The 19929-nt window shown below is 51.1% G+C and overlaps 1 protein-coding gene across 1 annotated transcript in view; it reads right to left on the bottom strand.

The window, feature by feature from the left end:
• Nucleotides 1-19929, bottom strand: part of PERM1 (PPARGC1 and ESRR induced regulator, muscle 1) — a 72391-nt gene that overhangs the window by 44668 nt on the left and 7794 nt on the right. Inside the window, exon 4 of the mRNA XM_053280818.1 lies at nucleotides 12992-13148. The gene's annotated coding sequence lies outside the window, so the exon portion shown is untranslated. The remainder of the gene's footprint in view (nucleotides 1-12991; nucleotides 13149-19929) is intronic.

Below are 19929 nucleotides of genomic sequence, written 5' to 3'. Positions count from 1 at the left end.
GTTCCCATGAGCCTGGGAAAGAGACAATAGTTTAGGGACGGTGCTGAGCATTCTCCTGTCTGAGCTGAGCACGAAAATGTACTTTACACTCCCCTGGGGTGGCACAATACAAGTGGGGCTCAGTGGCAGGTACACACACAGCCTGCCTTTCAGGGACACTTGTTTCTACCTTGGAGAGGAGATCTGGAGAGGAGAGCTGGTCTGGTCGTAGCAAGCATGACTTGTCCAATTAGCTAAGCAGGGTTGCATATGAATGGGAGACTAGAAGTGTGAGCACTGGAAGATATTCCCCCCCTGGAGCCACTCTGGGAAGAGCAAAATCTTCTCCAAGTTCCCTCCCTGGCAGCATCTCCAAGATAGGGCTGAGAGAGATTCCTGCCTGCAACCTTGGAGAAGCCACTGCCAGTCTGTGTAGACAATACTGAGCTCAATGGACCAATGGTCTGAATCGGTATATGGCAGCTTCCTATGTACCACTCCTGATTGGAACATAGGAAGTTGCTTTATACTGAGCCAGACCATTGGTCCATCTAGCTCAGGACTGCCTACACCAGGTCTGCTCACCTTAGCCCCCACCCCCCAGCTGTTTTTGGTCTAGGTAAAGTTGTGCCTGTTGAGTCAGTGTCGACCACAGAGCCATGCGGTTTTCTTTGGTAGAATACAGGCGGGCCACGCAGTATGAGATGATGCCTTTCAGCATCTTCCTATATATCTGCTGCCCAATATAGGGGTTTCCCATAGTCTGGGGAACATGCCAGTGGGGATTTGAACCAGCAACCTCTTGGATGAAAACTCCCATTAATTCCCAGCCACAGTGGCCAATAGCCAGGGATTATGGGAATTGTAGGCCAACATCTGTTGGGGGCGGGGGCGGGAGTTGAGAGCTGGTTTTGTGGTAGCAAGCATGTATTGTCCCTTTTGCTAAGTAGGGTGTACCCTGGTTTGCATTTGAATGGGAGACTATCTGTAGCACTGTGAGATATTCTCCTTCAGGAATGGGGCTACTCTGGGAAGAACACCTTTAGTTCCCTCAGTGGCATTTCCACGACAGGGCTGAGAGAGACTCCTGCCTGAAACTCTGGAGAAGCCGCTGCCAGTCTGTGTAGACAATACTGAGCTAGAGAGGGACCAATGTTCTGACTCAGTATAACGCAGCAGCTTCATCTGTTCCTTATGGTCCACACAGACTGGCAGCGGCTTCTCCAGGGTTGCAGGCAGGAGTCTCTCTCAGTGCTGCAACCAGGGAGGGAACCTGGAGATGCTAGGTGGGAGGGGAACTTGGGATCCTCTGCGCTCAGATGATGCCCTTCCCAGAAACGCGGCCCCATCTCCTAAGGGGAATATCTTACATGTAGTCTCCCATCCAAATGCAAACCAGGGCAGCGCCCGCTTAGCAAAGGGGACACGTCCTGCTTGCTGCCACAATTCCCGCTCTCCACAGCGGTGGTCTTTCTCGAAAGAGGGGCCCGGCGGGGAGCTCCCGAGGGAGATCCCGACGAGACGAAGAAGGGTTGCAGCAGCCAGGTCGGGTGGCCCCCCGTTCCGCAGGCGCCTCGGGCGTGCGTGCCGCTCGCCAGCCGGCTGCCTGCCCTGCTCCCTCCTGCTTCTGGGGGGCCGAGCCCGAAGAAGAGGGCAGCGGCACGAAGGGAGGGAGCCGAGTGCAGCAGGAGGGAGGAGGAGGGCGCTGGGAAAAGCAGGCTCAGCCTCCGAGTCCCGAGCGGCTGCGTGGGTGGCTGCGGCGGCTCCTCGCTCCCAGACACGAAGCAGACGGACTTGTCACAAAGAGCAAGTGGCCATTGCGCGCGCCCTTGCGCTGCTGGCTGCGCCTCCGCCCGCCGCCGCCCCCCCCCCTCTCGCCGGCCAGGGCTGCAACCAGCCACCCAAGTTCATTAGCAAAGGAAGGAAGCCGGCCACCGCCACGGATCCCCCGCGCCCGACGCTTCCCTCCACGGCCTGATGGGTGGCCCGTCCGGGCTGTCTCCACGGAATACTCCGGGGGTGCAGCGAGGCCGTGGGTGGATTTCCTCCTGCTGGCGTGCTGTGCCATAAGCGGGGGCAGCCTTACTGAGGGACCGGAAGCTGGCTTGTACTGAGTCAGAGCCTTGGTCCGCCGAACTCAGGGTTGCCTGCACACTGACTGGCAGCAGCAACTCTCCAAGGTTTGCAGGCGGCAGGGGGGTCTCTCTCTCCCCCAGCTCTGCCAGGGCGCCCTCCGGGTTGCGAGCTCTGTGCAAGGATTTGCAGCCCCGGGGCCTTCTGTGTGCAGAGCAGATGCCCCACCACTGAGCTACAGCGGCCCCGCCGTTGCCAAAGGAACATGGCAGCTGCTGCCTTCTGCCCAGTCGGACCTTTGGTCCATCTTGCTCAGTAGTGCTGCCTACACAGGCTGGCAGCGGCTCTCCAAGGTGGCAGGCAAGATTCTTTCCTGGGGGTGCCGGGGAGTGAACCTGGGGTCTTCTTCTGCATGCAAGCAAGCAGATGCTCTACCAGTGAGCTGTGGGCCCATCCCCTCAGGGGAATAGCTTTCGGTGCTCCCACATCATCCATCCAAATGCAAACCAAGGCAGCCCCTGCTTAGCCAATTCATGCCCACTATCTCAAGACCAGGTCTTCTCTCTGCCGCCTACTTTGTGTCATGCTCCGAATGGTAGGCATGGGCCTTGCCAGTGCGGGAAGACCGGCGGTTTGGCCTGGTGGTGGCGGCAGTGGCGGGGGCCTGAAATTCCCCCCCCCCATTGGGGTCCGAACCCGCTATAGGGCATACCCCTGAACACCAGATGTCCGGGAGCTGTCCTCCCTGAGTTTGCCTAAGCCCCTTTCAGGGCCGTCCATGCTGGTGGCCATCGCCACATCCCGTGGCGGAGAGTTCCACAGCTTACACCATAGCATGGTGTGGAGAAGAAGTGCTTCCTTTCATTGGTCCTAGATTCCCCAGGCCACTGCCTGAAGCAAGAGGCGGAAACAAGACGGGCCTCTGGCCTGATCCCGCAGGGCTTTTCTTAGGTTCGCATGAGGCTGCCCGCCCGCATGGTGTCCCTTCTTTTTCATCTTGCAGCCCGGACACACAGAGGGGGCAGCTTGGCTTTGTGGGGCCCCTGTTCCTCTCCCTCCCTCCTCCTCCTCTTCCGGCCCTTTCCCTCCTGGCTACACCCTGCCTCAGCCGGGTTAAAGAATCCCACACTCCATAGCCTCAAATAACTCAACATTGCACATTTGGCAGGAGAGGGTCAGTGAGGGTGTGTTTTCGTGGCGGAAAGGCCTCGGGCTGCATATTTTTCTAATTAGGGTCCCCCCCTCTCTTCCTGCGCAGCAGCAGGCTCACAACCCCCCCTTCTTTTCTTTTCTCATCCCCCCCCCACTTTTTGCAGCTGTGATGACATTGGGTGGTTGGCCCCTGCTTTCTCACGCTCTCCCGTGCCAAGCGGTGTAAGCAGCTGGGCGGCCGCCAAGCACCGAGGTCGGCCTGTCAGCTCCTGCTCCTTGTGTACATGCTGGAGGGAAGGTGCTTTTCATAACCCTGCTCCCCGCAGGCCTCCTCCCCCCAGTCTCTGGCTCGTGGAACTTGGCCACGGTCCCTTGTCAAGGTCACCGCTCACCGCTTAGCTTGGGTGACCCAGCCGGACAGCAGGGAAAGGCATTAGGGTTAGGGAGACCACCTTCGGAGCCCCTCTTGATGCCGCTTTTCCCCTTCCCAATGTTTCGCTAACATCTCCTCTCTGTTTTCCTCCCTACGTGCAAGGAAGGCTTTCTTTTCCTCTGCTTCGTTTAAGCATCCTTACTTACTTACTCACTCACTCACTCTCACACGTTTGCTATAACTGTGTGCAAAGGCTAAAGTTTCTGCGGTCAAGTCAATTCCGACTCCTGGCGCCCACAGAGCCCGGTGGTTGTCTTTGGTAGAATACAGGAGGGGTTGACCATTGCCTCCTCCCGCGCAGTGTGAGATGATGCCTTTCAGCAAGTTCCTATAGCGCTGCTGCCCGATATAGTACCAGCGGGGATTCGAACCGGCAACCTTCTGCTTGTTAGTCAAGTATTTCCCTGCTGCGCCACTTAAGGTCCCAAATATGGTTCCTTGGAACTCAGGACACGGTCTTCTCAGTGGAGGTCCCCGACTTGAGAACTCCCTCCCACAAGAAGCTTGGCTATCTACCTCCCTTTTTGTTTTTTTTTTTTTTCAGACTAGGGTTGCCAGCTCTTTCAGATCATACTTACTTAGAGGTGCACCTCGGTAATTTTGGAACCTGGACTAAAAGGCCTTTTGAGGCCCCCCTCCCCTGCAAATTAAGCATCATCATGCTCCGCTGGGTGGACACACCACCCGGGACAGACTAAAGAGAATTTGGAGGCCCTCAGGGGCTGTGGAGGCCCTGGACTTCGGCCCAGAAGTCCAGGGGTAAGAGTGCCTCTGTACTCACTTACTCACACTCACACTCACACACTTTAAATAACTGTGTATAGCTCTGTCAGGCAGCAGCGGTATAGGAAGATGCTGAAAGGCCTCCTCTCATACTGTGCAGGAGATGGCAATGGTCAACCCCTCCTGTATTCTAGCAAAGACAACCACAGGGCTCTGTGGGCGCCAGGAGTTGGGTGTCAGCAGATTTTGCTTTATTTTGAAATATGTTTGGTGGGTATGCAGGACAGCATCTTCTCAGTGGGAGCACCTGCTCTTTCCCACAAGAAGCCTCCCTTTATGTGTTTTTGCCATAGTGGCGAGTTAGTGGTACGCCAACATCTGCAGGAGGGATGGATCGGTGCAGCCCCACCATCTTCAGCTAGGCTTGGGGCAGACTCCTGTCTGAAACCTTGGCAAGCTACTGCCAGTCAGTGTGGACGGTACTGAGCTAGATGGACCAAGGGTCGGACTCAGTTTGGCAGCTACATGCTCCTGTCGTTGGAGTGGCAGGGCATCTGCTTTGCATGCAGAAGGCCCCGGGTTCACTCCTCGGCATCTCCAGGTAGGGCTGGAAGAGACTCCTGCCTGCAGCCTTGGAGAAGCTGCTACCAGTCAGTGCAGACAATACTGAGCTTTTATTTATTTATTTATTTATTTACTTACTTACTTACTTACTTAAACCGCCCCATCCAGAGGCTCTGGGCGGTGTACAATAACTTTTAAAAAGACAGCTAGATGGACCAAGGGTCTGACTCAGTAGAAGGCAGCTTCCTAGGTTCCTAGGTTCTAAGAGCCACAGTCAAGTGGCTGCAGTAGGGTCAAAAGATATCGCCCCCCTATCATTTCAACCAGCTTTTCATCGGTTCTCTAAGGGAGATGATCAAGCCACCTCATGGGGCAGAGGGGAAATGACTTGCCTAGTGAGCAAGAGGTGGCTGGTTCAAATCCCCGCTGGTGTGTTTCCCAGACTATGGGAAACACTTGTATCGGGCAGCAGCGATCTAGGAAGATGCTGAAAGGCATCATCTCATCCGGCGCGGGAGATGGCAATGGTCAACCCGAGTCGACACCTACTCGAGGGCACAACGTTACCTTTAAGGGAGGAGACCAGGACTCTTCTGCTGCTGCTGCTGCTGCCTGCCTGGGCCTTCTCTGGACCAAGTCTGGGCCCTCCCTCTGGGGGCACCAAGCCTGCTTCCCTTCTCCCCATACCGCAAGAGGATGGCACGGCCGTGCGCCCCCCCCCCGCTCATCACACACCATCCCTGGCTGGCTCCCTCCCACGGAGGGAGAACACTGCTCACCGCCTGTTCTCTCTTTCCTCTGGTGCTGCTTTCTCCCTCCCCCCCTCCCTCCCTCCCCTCAGCTGCAGCAGGCCCGGAAACCACCCTCCAGCTGCGGCTTATTAAAGTCAGATTGTCCCTCGGGGACCGAAGGAGAGCCAGGGTCATTAATAACAACTAACGATGCAGCTTTGCATGCCAGCCCTGCGTGTCACGCGGCAGGAAGAAAGAGGGCCGCCGCCGCCGCCAGAGCATTGCGCATTCAAGAGCATGGCTCTCTGTCCCTCCCCATCCGCCCGCCTCCTTTCTTTCTCCGGAGAAATGACTCCCGTCATCACCACCCACTTAAATGCAGAAAGAGGAACTCTTGAGAAAGAAGGTAATCTCCGTAGCCTGCTCCGGGCCCCCAGTTTAGGGACCTGTGGAAGCCAGTTAAAAGAGCTGGAATTCCTGCTTGGCAATCCAGCAGAGATGGAAAAACAGGAGAGGGTGCGTGGAGGCAATAAGAATTAAGACCCCTGTGAGTTGGGGATGGAGCTGTGGCTTAGTGATACAGAGCATGCAGGAGGTCCCAGGTTCGATCCCTGGTGGCCTCTCCAGGTAGGGCTGAGAGAGACCTGAAAACCCGGGAGAGCTGCTGCCCGTCAGTGCAGGCAACATTGAGCCAGGCGGTCCAAGGATCTGACTCAGTTTGGCAGCTATCTATGATCAGGTCTCTCTCTAACTCAGTGGCAGAGCACTGAGTGCAGAAAGTTCCAGGAAAACTGAGTGCAGGAATGCGGTGCAGAAAGTTCCAGGTTTAATCCCTGACAGCATCTCCAGGAAGAGCTGAGAAAGACTCCTACTTGAACCCTTGGAGAGCTGCTGCCAGTTAGAGTAGACAATAGTGAGCTAGATGGACCAAGGGTCTGACTCTATATAAGGCCGTTTCTTATCTGTTGGGGGTGAGGGCATGGCTCAGTGGTAGAGCTTCGGCTTTGCATACAGAAGGTCCCAGGTTCAATCCTGGCATCTCCAGGTAGGGCTGGGAAAGACTGTCTGAAACCCTGGAAAGCCGTTGCCAGTCAGAGAAGATAGTACTGAACTAGACAGGCCAATGGTCCACCTTAGTATTAAGACAGCTTCCCATGTTCCCATGTTCCCCTACAATCCAGGGTTATAGGAGAGCCTTGTGTGCCAAACTTTGGACATTGCTTCTGATTCTGTTTTTAAATTCCGTTACCCTTGGAACTGCCCGAGTGTTTTTGAGCATGGGCAAAGTGCCATTTCTTCCTCATTGAAAAGCCGTAACCAGCTGCCACATGTCTGGGGCAAGAGATAATGCGTTTCCTGGCAGAAAACAATTTCTCTTGTTTTAGAAATTACTTCCACGCTGGAGATAGAAATCTGGTGAGATGGAGAAGCAATTTCTATCAGAAGCCTGTCTTGATAGGGAAGCAACACAATTTGCTGGTCATACCTACCCACTCACCCTTTCATCCCTCCTGCAGATGCCTTGCCGATTCTCATTATAAGTTCATTAGTGTCTTCGCGGCTTGAAAAATTCTGACAGGCCAAAGAGCCTGCTTTCAAGCCTTCGACAATCTAGCCTGCTCCTTGCAGCCCTGACATAATCTCCAATGATTATGTCAAATTAAGTAGAAAATAAATTAAGGGAAGAGGCTGGGGGGTGGCCGGGGGTGGGGAGAGATGTCCAGGCAGCTGGACAGCCAGTGTGAGGCCTTTGACCCACACCATTGTCGGAGACCCAAGTAAACTTCATTTCCTCCCCCACCCTTGCCTTGTGCGTGTCTGTCTTTTAAAGAGTCAGATTTCAGACCTTCCGAGGCTCCGAGAAATCCCCCAAAGCGTGCAGGTCTTTCAGCCATCTCTTTATAGCAGGCCTGCTCAACTTTGGTCTTGTCCCCCGCACCCACCAGCTGCTTTTGGACTACAACTCCCATAATCCCCAGCCAGAGTAGCCGATAGCCAGGGATCTTGGGAGTTGTAGACCAACATCTGCAGGAGGGCCGAAGTTGAGCAGTGCTGCTTTACTGTCTTGTGTTTGCCTTCTGCGTTTCAGGAGACGGTTCCTGACGTGCACTTGAGCTCCTGTGTAGAAGACAAACACAAACAAAAAAAACAAACCCCAAACAAACTTAAAACAAAGCAGGAGACGAGTGGGTTCACATCATGGTCCACGGGTGCTGCTTCCCAAGCCTTCTGCTTGACTCCCACCTGACATTCACTGGACTTCTGTAATTAAGATCTGAAGCAGAGCAGAGAATGCTGGGTGAAAGTTGCGTAGAGGGCTGGGAAACTGCTGCTGGGTAGGTTCGGATGACACGCTCACCAGGATACTACCCATTCCCTCCTTGCCAGTGGACCGTGTGAATGCACCCTATATATCTAGCAAGGAAATAAACACAAAGGATGCTGCTGCTTCTACGAATATTTAACAAAAGTTCTCACAGCGATTTACATGGATGGATAGATAGATAGATAGATAGATAGATAGATAGATAGATAGATAGATAGATAGATAGATAGATAGATAGAGGGATGAATGGATGGATGGATAGGTAGATGGATAGATTGATAGGTAGATGGAGGGATAGATAGATGGATGGACAGACGGATGGACAGAGAGATGGATGGATGGATGGATGGATAGATAGACGGACAGAGAGAGAGAGAGAGAGAGGGTTTCCTGTCCAAAAAGGCCTCACAATCTAAAAAGAAAACAAGGTACACACTAGCAACAGCCACTGGATGAATGCTGCACTGGGGCTGGATAACATAAGAACAGCCCTGCTGGATCAGGCCCAAAGAGGCCTCTTTAAACCAGCATCCTGTTTCCCACAGTGGCCCATCAGGTGCCACAGGCAAGAGCTGAGGGCATGCCCTCTCTTTTGCTGTTGCTGCCCTGCAACTGGTATTGAGAGGCATCGTGCCTCTGAGGCCGGAGGTGGCCTCTAGGGACAGTTGCTCCCTGCTGCTAAATATAAGAGAGCCTCCACTTGAAAAAATGGCTCATGGCTAAGCCAGCGTGGACTAGTCATCCGCTGGTCATCTGTGTGGGCTGGTCATTTGACCTTGCGGATGAGCAGCCTCAATGGCTCAAGTTAAATCCGGCGCTCTGCATTTCTTGGCGGGGGGGTCGGCAGGGGTGTGTGTGTGTGCAAATCAAACTTCGCCTAGGGCGCCAAAGACCTTAGGATCGGCCCTGAGAGGGGACGCGTGTCAAGAAAGCACGTGGGGCTGTGGGGCCTGGCTGAGTGTGATTCCTCCGCGGCTTCCGTTGCAGGGAAATGCCCTGCCCCACAGCTGCTTCAGTGAAACGTCAGGCAAGGCAAAGCCGTCTTGGCCACATATGCTCTCTCCAAGAGAGCCGCAATAAATCAGCCAGCAGTTAGTGGGAAAAAAGCAGGTTCCAAGAAGGCAAGCAGTGGGAGATTTTCTTTGAGAGAGGGAAGGGCGGGTGGTGTGTGTGTGTGTGTGGCGGGGGGAGCCGGGATTTCTCCTGTGTTTGAATTTATTATGTGGCCCAGCAGTGATGGAATTCATCACGACTGTCACCCCTTTCTCTCTCCCCTTCTTCCCTGTGTGCTCTCTCCGCTCCCCTTTTGGCTGAGGCTGGAGACAAAGCAGGATTGCAATCAGGTCTGTGTAAATTTGGCCCCTCGGTGTCTTCTTCACAAAGGAGGACAAAGGCTTCCCTGCTGGTGGCTCAGTTGGGTGCCGGGAGATCACAGCTGTAGCCCATGCCCACTCCGTTCCCATCAATATGGAGACACCCTAGCAACCTGCCCGCAGCCTACCTCCCATCTTTTTGCAAGAAGGCGGAGAACAATGCCTCGCTCAAGGCCCTCCTGCCTGCCGAAATCTTAAATATTTCATTAGATGATTTTTCCTTTTCTCTTCACAACTCAGACAGGAGAAGCGGGGTGGGGTGGGGAACCGGCCTCAAAAGCTGAAGATGGAGGGTAGTTTTTTAAGCAAGTAGCTGGAGAGAGCTTTTGGCACCCAGGATATATACAGAATACGTTTCTTTTGACTCTGTTTATTTGCTATAGCTTATTTACCTGAAGAGGATTCTGAATTTAAGGCAATCTCCTTTAAAAATAGAGGTTCAATAAAGATTATACTTGTTCTATCTATCTATCTATCTATCTATCTATCTATCTATCTATCTATCTATCTATCGCGTTCTAAAGGCTCTGGGCAGTGCACAACCTGCCCCAAAGGAAGAGGACTTTGAATTTAAGAGGCTCCTCAGATTTCGGACATCTAAGGATTTGGTGGGGTGGGGGGGGCGGGGGCAGGAACTAGTCTTGGATTCAGGTAAGTAAGGTATTTTTATGCTGTTCTTCCTCCACAGCGCACAGAGCAGTGTACATGGTTTTGTTTATCCTCACAACCACCCTGTGAGGTAGGTTAAGCTGAGAGAGAAGTGACTGACTCCAGTGGTGTAGTGAGGATGATGGTGGCCCCTGCCCAGCCTGCCGTCGCCGGCCCCTGCATCTGACGTCAGGCACAGCGGGCATGGCCACATTAGCTGATGGGTAAAATTGGAAGTAAAATTTGGCCACGCAGCTCCGTTTTTGAGAAATTTCAGCCAGCACTGGGCTCCCAGCCTGGCCGGGAATGCCTCTCCCTGCCTTGCAATCCCAACCACATTGCAAACCAAGTGGCAAGCCACGCTGGCCGAATTTTACTTCCAAACAGTGGTGGAGGTGGGGAGTTTGCTAACATGGCCACGCCCTCTGCATCTAACGTCAGACTGGGTGTGGCTGGGGTGCCAGGCATGGCCACTGGAACATGGTGGCCCGGGTTCTTTGAACCCATTCACTCAATGGTAGCTACGCCCCTGACTGACTCAGAGTCAAAGGTGAGTTTCATGACTGAACAGGAATTTGAACTCGGGTCCCCCGTACTAGTCCAACATAGGAACATGGGAAGCTGCCACATACTGAGTCAGACCCTTGGTCCATCTAGCTCAATGTTATCTACACAGACTGGCAGTAGCTTCTCCAAGGTTGCAGGCAGGAGTCTCTCTCAGCCCTATCTTGGAGATGCTGCCAGGGAGGGAACTTGGAACCTAGATGCTCTTCCCAGAGCGGCTCCATCTCCTGAGGGGAAGATCTTACAGTGCTCACACATCAAGTCTCCCATGCATATGCAGCCAGGGGACAAGTCATGCTTGCTACCACAAGCCCCGCTCTCTTCTCTTTAACCACTACACCACACTGGCTCAGGCAAGTTTCTTTTTCAGGTTTTTGAAACGACGCAGGGCATCCCACTGGGGACCACTACGGAGAACGTTCCAAAACACCGAACATGTTTGAGCTGAACTACTTTATTGGTCCAACAAGATGCACTCTGAGAGCTTTCAAGGGAACGGGTCAGTTTTATGATGTCTGCTGCTTCAGAAGCCAGGATTGGCAATTGCAGAGTAAACAAATATAATGTACAGCACGCAGAGAGGAAAGGCAGAGGCCCAAGTAGCATGTGGAATAAGGAAAAAAAACTGTTTAAAATACACGTGGCTCCCTGTTTTCAGATGTGAAATGTTGGAGGCCATAGGAGTACAGTATTATCTTTGTCTTAACCCCTGCTAACTGGGCAAAAAGAAACCTTTCAGGGATTCTCTTTTAGAGAATATTTAGCAGGGGGAGAGCAACCGACTCTATTCAGCCCCAGCACAAAAGCAGCGTATCAACCAACGAACCAATCAATCAATCATGATGGCTGACATTCTGGCTGTGGTTAGACTGCCCAGAATGTCAGCCAATATTAATAATATTAGTATTTTCGTCCTTTAAAAAAAAAACACGCACAAAATGTTTACAAAACTTCAGAGCAACCCACAGAGGGATATCCCATTTTGTCCTGCTCTAACCTTACAAGCAAAGGCAGTCCGTTCACACACCCTGGGGAGGCCATCGCCTCCGGTGGCAGATCATCGGAACATTAGGTAGGAGGCAAGCAACTCTTAAGGGAACCGATCTGACCCTGGCAAACTTTTCAGAGAGAGCCTCTCCTCACATTCCTTGCAAACCTTGCAAGAAGTCTGAGAAGAGGAAAGGAAGCTGCTGGCAAGCGTCCCTCCTCCTTGCTCCTGCTTTTTCAAAGCTTGCAGGAGTCGGTTGGGAAAGGGGGCTGCCCCCACACTTAGAGGCATGCTGGGGCAGGGCAGCATTTTGCCCCTTGCTTCCTAACCTGGAGTACCCTGGGTCGCCCCTGCCTACGGAGGCAGACCAGGCACAGCGCAGATTCAAGGCCTGCCCAGTGAGATCCGTGGCTGGGTGGGGATTTGGATGTAGGTCTTTTTCACCCACGCCCTAAACAGGTCCAGATGGTGAGTGCATGCATGTAGCAAACCATTCTCCTGGGTGCCTACGCTTTACCCGGCGAGTGACCTTTCCGGTGGGCCAAGGTTAAAAAAGAGGCCCGGTTACATCTCTTAAACACTTCTTAATAACTTCGCCTCTCCCTATGGCTAAATGACCCCCGAAAGGCTGTTTTCCGCCTCTGCCGCTTGCCCCCCTCTTCCCCTCGCCCTGGGTTGGAGCTGGCCTCAAGAGATAGCACAATACCATCTCGGGGGCTTTGTTTTTCTCTTGATTTATCCCCCCTCCTTTAAGGACTCTAATGAATAATTCAGAACAATGTGAGATTATGGGAAGGGTCTCCCTCCCCTCCGCCACCTCTCCTTCCCAACCTTTAAGCCCTTACCCCCGTCGCCCCACCCACACGGCGGCCAAGGAGAGTAGCCCCTCGACCCCCTTTGCTGTCAGTGTGATAAATATAATCTATCACGAATTAAATGCTTGTAGGCCGTCTCCCCATGCACAAGGGAGCACCTCGTTAACGTCTTCTTAGTAGGGCAGCTCCCAGGATCTCTGGTAATAATTGATTGCAGATAATAGACAGTCTGTATGGGCTCCCCTCCTCCCCACCCTAGGTCAGAACAGCATTTTACATTGGCATGTAAATCAGTTATTCACCCGACATCACTTTTTGATAGAAAAATGACCACGGAAGGCTTTGATTTTCTCTCTACTCTTGTCCTGAGCACACAATGAAATCAATAGTTCCATTTTAGGGCGCCCAGGTCTCCCCCCCCTTTAAACCAGCTTTATTTATTATTCAACTCTTCTGCCCTACAACACTTCTGCATTTTCAGTATTCGTATGGAAATCACCCCATTCCACCAGCGAGGCGACCACCTTTCGGATGAGGTGCACGATACACTGAAATTCATTTCCGAAACGGAGACTGTGACATCTTATGCTGTATTCTGAGGGCTAGATTACTGCTGACTTACCTCAGCCTCCATGACGGGATGTTATAAAATTCTATGGTGGGGACATCCAGACTCCGCAGGTGCTTGCGAAACCAACGAAATAGCACTAGTGCGAGATGGCTGCGTAGCTGTGTGAGGTCGCAGGATGTTCAAAGTTGTGGTCTCGTGCAAAAGTTCCCTGTCAAACATACAAAGGAGAAGTTTCACAGCAGAACATTCATGCATCTGGATAGCTGGTGTGGTCAGAGGGCTGAGCTCGGGCTGGGGAGACTCGAGTTCAAATCCCCATTCAGCCATGACACTTACACGATGACTCTGGGCCAGTCACTTACCTCTCAGCCTAACCTGCCTCACAGGGTTGTTGTGAGGATCAGCATAACCATATACACTGCTCTGGGCTCCTTGGAGGAAGAGCGGGATAGAAATGTCGTAAATAAAATAAATAAATAATAAACATGTTTGCGCAAGCGCAGTGTCACTGGATATCGGCCTATGATTCTGTTTACACTGTAGCCTTTGCCACATGCAGAGTACAAAACTTTCTCTTTCAGAAAGCTTTGAATTCGATGTAATGGGGCTTTTTAAAACATCTTCCCTGCTCTTTGGTTCTGTATTGTTTAGTTCTGTGTTGTATCTTTACAATCTTTGTATTTCTATCGATGATGTTGTTTGAACCTGAGGTTGTTCTGCACCTCGAACATTGCTTATGGATAGGTGGGAAGTAATTTTTTTTAAAAAAATACTATTGGGCAGACCTGTGGAACTTGCCACCACCTCCCCCAGACTCAACCCCACCTCCCCCCCCCTTTATATCCTGTTCTTCTTTCAAGGAGCTCAGAGTGGCGTACATGGTTCTGTTTATCCTCACAGCAACCCTGTGAGGTAGGTTAGACTGAGAGAGAAATGACTGGCCCAGAGGCAGCCGTTGAGTTTCATAGCTGAATGGAGATTTGAACTCGGTCTCGTGGCAGCGAGCATGAATGGGTTGACTTTGCTAAGCAGGGCTCACCTTGGTTTGCATTTGGATGGGTGACTACATGTGAGTACTGTTGGCTGTAAGAAATTCCACTTAAGGGATGAAGCCGTAGCTCATTGGCTGGGTGTGATGGGATAATTTGGTATTATAGTCCCAAACCAGCTGGGGGCGAGCGCTAAGCTGAGCAAGCCTGGTCTAACCATTGCACCCCGCTCGCTCTCACGATTGGCTCATGTTTCTGCTGCCGGCCCGGGACTGCAGAACACAGTTCTCCAAGAGGTTGTTGCCAAGCCCTTCACAGGTGCTGGGCTGGCGGGTGGGCAGGTTTGTCTGGGCAGATCCCAAATCTGGCAAGCCCCACGGCTTAGAAATTAAGGAAGGAGGGACCCATCTGGGCGAGCCCTAGCTCCCGTCAGGACACCTTCTGGTGGGACAGCCGAGCAGGAGGTTAAACTTTTCTCTTCCTAGCCGCTCTCTGTGCCTCTTGAAGGGGAGTTCTGCCTCTTATACAGTTGCATATTGTAAGAAAAACGAGGAGAGCTGGTTGGAGAGAGAGGGCGGGCAGATGAGAGAGAAACCTTTGTTGCTAGAGAGCAAAGCTCCTTTTGGTAACCATGGAGGTGACTTTTGCCTCCTCTCCTTTCTGAAGCTGTTTACCTCACGCTTGGTTTGAAGGGCCCAAAGCAGGGATGAAGACCCCGGGGTCTCCTGCCCCCTCCAAAGAGTTATTCTTTAACTTTGGAAGGCTCTCGCCCTCTCTTGTTTGCCTGACTGGCATGCCAAAGGAGACAGCAAACCCTCGGCTGCTTATCTGCCGCCAGTCAATAACACAGCATCCCTCACCCCCAAAGGTCGCCGGAGGGGACCGGCACCTTTAACCCACGGGGCTCAGCTCCCTCTCTGCCCCCCTTAGAGATTCACCCGCCTGTCAGTAATTCAGCCAACTGGTTTATTCAGCTGAGATCTTCAGGTTTCAAAAGATAATCTGGGAATAATTGGGACTTAAGGGACTGGTGGGAAACTTGCTTTTCTTTGAGGGCATGCCATTCACCACACAGATGGACATCTTATTCCCTTCTAATCTGATGGGCTTATTGAATCAAAATGGCCACGGCTGGGTCAGGGCACCCTAATAACCGGCCAGCCATAGGGCAGGGGCAAGGACTGTGAAACTCATTTTGTGGGCCCCAGGCATAGGAACATAGGAAGCTGCCATAGACTGAGTCAGACCCTTGGTCTAACTAGCTTGGTATTGTCTTCACAGACTGGCAGCGGCTTCTCCAAGGCTGCAGGCAGGAGTCTCTCTCAGCCCTCTCTTGGAGATGCTGCCAGGGAGGGAACTTGGAACCTTCTGCTCTTCCCAGAGTGGCTCCATCCCCTGAGGGGAATATCTTCCAGTGCTCACATGTGGTCTCCCATTCATGTGCAATAAGGGTGCACCCTGCTTAGCTAAGGGGACGTCATGCTCTGATAGGGGTGCCCCTTCCCTGAACCCGAGCATTTGGGGTCAGAAACAGAGGGGATGCAATCAGCAGAGAGGAAGAATCCACAGGCTCTGTTAATGTGAGAGTTTTGGAATCCCCATTTATTCCTGACTGTGGGAGTTTTGGGGCATCTAAAAATCTCTTACATAGGATAGGCACTTTTAGTAGGCAGAAACCCAACAGGTGCCACTCTTGGGGTCCCTCCACAAGCAGAAAACTGGGAAACCCCAAAAGAGTCTCTTTTTGAGAAAACTAGCAAAGCATATGTGAGGGTTGTGCATCTCCAGGCGTCTACAGACCCACTTGCCAAGTCAACAGGGTGAGTACCCCCAGCCCTCTGGCACCCAGCACCGCCACCACTCAGATCTCCTCCCCAGAGGACTCAGTCATTCCTGCTGCCTTTTCTGAGGGTAAGAAACAGCAGGAATCCTTTCTGAGATGTAGGAGAGGGCGCCGACTGGCTCTTCACATCTCCATCCCCCAGTGCAGATGACAGACCCGTTTCCCTGCTAAGCCCTTTGCATGTGTGCCAGGAAAGGATCTAAAGGGGGGTAGGGGGGAAGAGGATTGGTGGCGACCACAAATAAAGGCTGGACTATCATGGATCACCCGCCTGATGAGAGATACCCGTCCGTGCAGGCATGGGGGGGGGGAGCTAAATTTGTGCCTTTCCCTATTCTGCTGCTGGATTTGATCCATCTGAAATTCTGAGCAGATTTGGAAGGGTGCCTTTCCAGGTAAAACCTCAGAGCAATTCCAAGGAAAAGTGAAAGTGTTTTGGTCAGTGCTGAAGTCAGGCTTCGCCTGGGGGACCCCCAAACCTTGGGCCGGCCCTGTGGGGAGGTGACGGTGTGTGACACTCCCGTTGGGTAGGAGAGTGGTTTAATTAGGTTAGGGGGAAAGCCCTCCAACCCAGCCCTACCAAAGCCTCACAGGAGCCTCACAGACCATCACTTCCACCTTGTTTTTGGAAAGCACACGATCACAAAAAACAGGGTGTGCACAGTTCCCGAATGTGGGTAAGAGGCTTGTCCTACCCTATCAAAGAGCGTGTGGGCCAGCCTAAAGTTGGTGCACACAGACCAGGAAAATGCACCGGTGTGTGTCATATACATTCCCACCTGTGTGAATTTATTTATTTATGCATTTAAAGTATTTATACCCCACCCCTCCAGTACCCAACTGCTCAGGGCGGCTCACAGCACAATAAAAAGAGAGGATGTAAAATAAGACGCATACAGTTAACCAAATCTAAGTTAAAGAAGTTAAAAAGACCAAGCTAAGGCCACATTCAACATTACAATCATTTTTTTGGTAAAGTTTCAAATTAAAAGTTATTTTAAAAGCTAAAAACTTAGAACTGTAACAATGAAAGAACCTACCAGATATAAACAGATTGAACATTTAAAAGCCTCTGTAAAAAGTTGTGTGTTTAGTTGCTTTTTAAAAACACTGAGGGAGGGAGCATGGCGAAGCTCTTCAGGGAGGACATTCCAAAGCCGAGGGGCCACAACTGAAAAGGCCCTGTCTCTAGTCCCCGCCAACTGGATCTCTGTTAGTGGCGGGGCCATGAGCAGGGCCTGAGACGATGAGCAGAGGGCCCTGGCAGGTTTATATGGGCAAATGCGGTCCGAAAGGTACCCTGGCCTCAAGCCTTTTAGAGCTTTAAAGGTCAAGACCAGCACCTTGAATCTAGCCCAGAAGTGGACCGGTTACCAGACCGGAATTGCTCTTACACTTACTATTGTGAAGTTCTAAATTTTCTTTTAAGGGAAAAACAAAAGTCCTGGGGCACATTACGAGCATCTGCAAACAAATCTCAGCTCAACACGTGTGTAGTGGGACACTTCTTTGCCTCATGCTCCACACACAGCAGCCTTGCCACGCCTAAGCAGAGGTGCGTCCTTCTTTTTAAAAACCTCCTTTCCAGAACACCCGGCCAAGAGGCGTCTCCAAATTTACAAGCCTTTCCATCAGCCAGTTCCAAAGTACAAATCTCCTCCCCGGCTTTGATTTATCCCTTTCTTTCCCCTGCTCCCGCTTTTGCCGCGAAGTGCTGTTCAAGGATTTGAAGAAACCCATCCTGATAGAGTGCTGGAAATTATAAGTCAGTGGGGCTTTTGTGGAGGCCATCGCTTTAAACAAAGGGGGCCCCTGAATGGAACCAATTAAACAACACCTGAATTGATGAACAAACTGGTTATTGTGGAGACCCATTCTTTAGGTCCACCCCCCAACTCCATTTTAAAACTCTTCTTCTTCTTCTCCCTCCCCTACCTCCTGAGAGTCAGTCCTAATGAATATGGTGCAATTGGAGTTTAATGGGCCGCATCGGGGGCCTACCACCGATTGCCGTGGCAACCAACTCTTTCTCAAGATTTTAAACAGTCTGAAATGCCCTTTTATTGTCTGCAAGAAATGTGTCATGCGAGCCCGATGGGGGTGGGCGCTTGTATGTATCAATTTGTTTCTGTCTTCGAGGAAGGCCTTCATGTCGGCTATGAATATATGTGGGGGGGAAATCGCCCGGGCATGGAAACAATGCACCAGGCTGATTTGGGTTCCAGGGATACCATGCGCCACTATGCTGTGGAATGGTGACATATGGTCCCCATCTGACCTAAGCCGTAGAGTTTCAATAGCTCAACTCGTACCTCCGCACAAGGGCCGGGCATTGTCCCTTTATTTTATTTATTTATTTTTTTATTGCCATCTCTATTCATCCAGCAGCCAAGTAAACTTTTCCAAGCCTCCCCAAAGAGAAAGAGAGGGGAAAGCTCAGCAGTGACGAGTGTTGACCACTGAAAGAGGACGGTGGAGTGGCGATGTTGAAAGAGAGAAAGCAAAAAAATAACAAAACCTGCCCTGCTATTCGTGTTTGCTTTCTACTTGGTTGGAGACTTAGCAGAAGGGGTGAATAACAAAATGATTCGATGCCGTGCCTGAGCCACTTTTGTGGGGAGAGAGATTCTGCTGCGTGGCCAACCGCTCGCATGTGGGGGGAATAGCGCAGGACCGAAATGTGACTGCTGGATTTCTAAAAGCCCCATGCATCGCACCCTGCTAGCTCAGGGCTTCCCGACTATTGTTAGATTATGAATCCCATCATCTCCCACAGTTTTGGCAGGGGGGTCCCCATCTTTGGCAGGGGGATGGATCCCCCACCTTTTCGCCCAAGCTTTCTCAGCTTCCTAAATCTTTAGGTTTTAATTTGTGGTTTATTTTTAAATTGTTAAATTGTTTTTAGTTTTTGTATATGTTTTATACAAAAAACATATACAAAAATTTGTTTTATGTTTGTTTTGAACTTGTTTTATGCTGTTGTTAACCACCCAGAGACGAAAGTTTGGGGCGGTGTACAAATTTGATAGATAAATAAATAAATAATACATAAATAAATAAACAGCATCTGGGGAAGTTCTGCCTGCCTGACTGTATCGAATCAGATATTATGCTTGGGACTGCCTCTCAGAGCATCTGCATGGCGCCTCCTTTCTTTGTTTATTTTATTTTATTTTATTTTATTTATTGTTTTGTTTTTTTATACCACCTTTCATTAAAACAGTCTTCAAGGCACTTAGGTATTTGCCCTTCAGATACCTCCTCAAAAACTTCCTTTTCCGTGAAGCCTTTGCCACGAGCTGCCTGTTGCAACAAAAGCCTACAGATGTGTACACAGAATAATCACAGATCAGCTCCAAAAAGAAGGAGATCTGTTCTTGTGGTAGTGAGCATGAATGGTCCCTTTGCTAAGCAGGATCTGCCTTGGTTTGCATTTGGATGGGTGACAACATGTGAGTGCTGTAAGATCTTCCCCTTAGGGGATGGGCTGTGGTTCAATAGAACATCCCAAGTTCACTGACTGCCTCATATCTCCAGGGACTTTGACACACAGTGGCTTTTACTGGGAAGCTTTACTGTGAAATCAAAGTTGTTCTAAAAAAACAACGAAAATAATGGATTTTTTTTTACCCCAGATATAAATCAGACTATACTCTTAATGCGCAGTGAAAAACTCGAATTGTTTGTGAACTGCTCCCTGATAACTCGCAGGGACTTTGGGGTAAATCTGGCTGATATGTGAACGTACTCTCTCCATTCCAGAGGAGAGAGCCCTGTGTGAAAAACTTCCAGGAGGCTTTTTAAGACAGGGCTTCTACCCCGAATCTCCTTCAGAGGAGAGAGTGTGCATTCATACACCTGCCAAACTTACCCTGAAGTCCCTTCGAGATCCTGGGACCCACTCCACACACAAATTGGGCTTTGTCTTGCGAATTCTAGCTTATCTCGATGTATTTCCGGATTTTTAAAATGCTAGTTTTAAGCTACTTTTTCTGAAAATGCCAGAACAAATAGCGAGAGGCACATAAGAGGGATGTTCTCTTTAGAAATGCAGATGCTGCTCTTTAGGAAGCACTGCCCCCACCCCCACCCCATTGGCTAGAAGGAAAACACGGAGGCATGCCATGTGAACTTGTTTCAAAACAAAACCCGAGAGC

Source organism: Hemicordylus capensis, chromosome 16 (genome assembly GCF_027244095.1).
Source record: "Hemicordylus capensis ecotype Gifberg chromosome 16, rHemCap1.1.pri, whole genome shotgun sequence".
Taxonomy (NCBI): domain Eukaryota; kingdom Metazoa; phylum Chordata; class Lepidosauria; order Squamata; family Cordylidae; genus Hemicordylus; species Hemicordylus capensis.
Note: the sequence above shows the minus strand (reverse complement) of the source record. Positions and strands in the feature narration are given on the sequence as shown.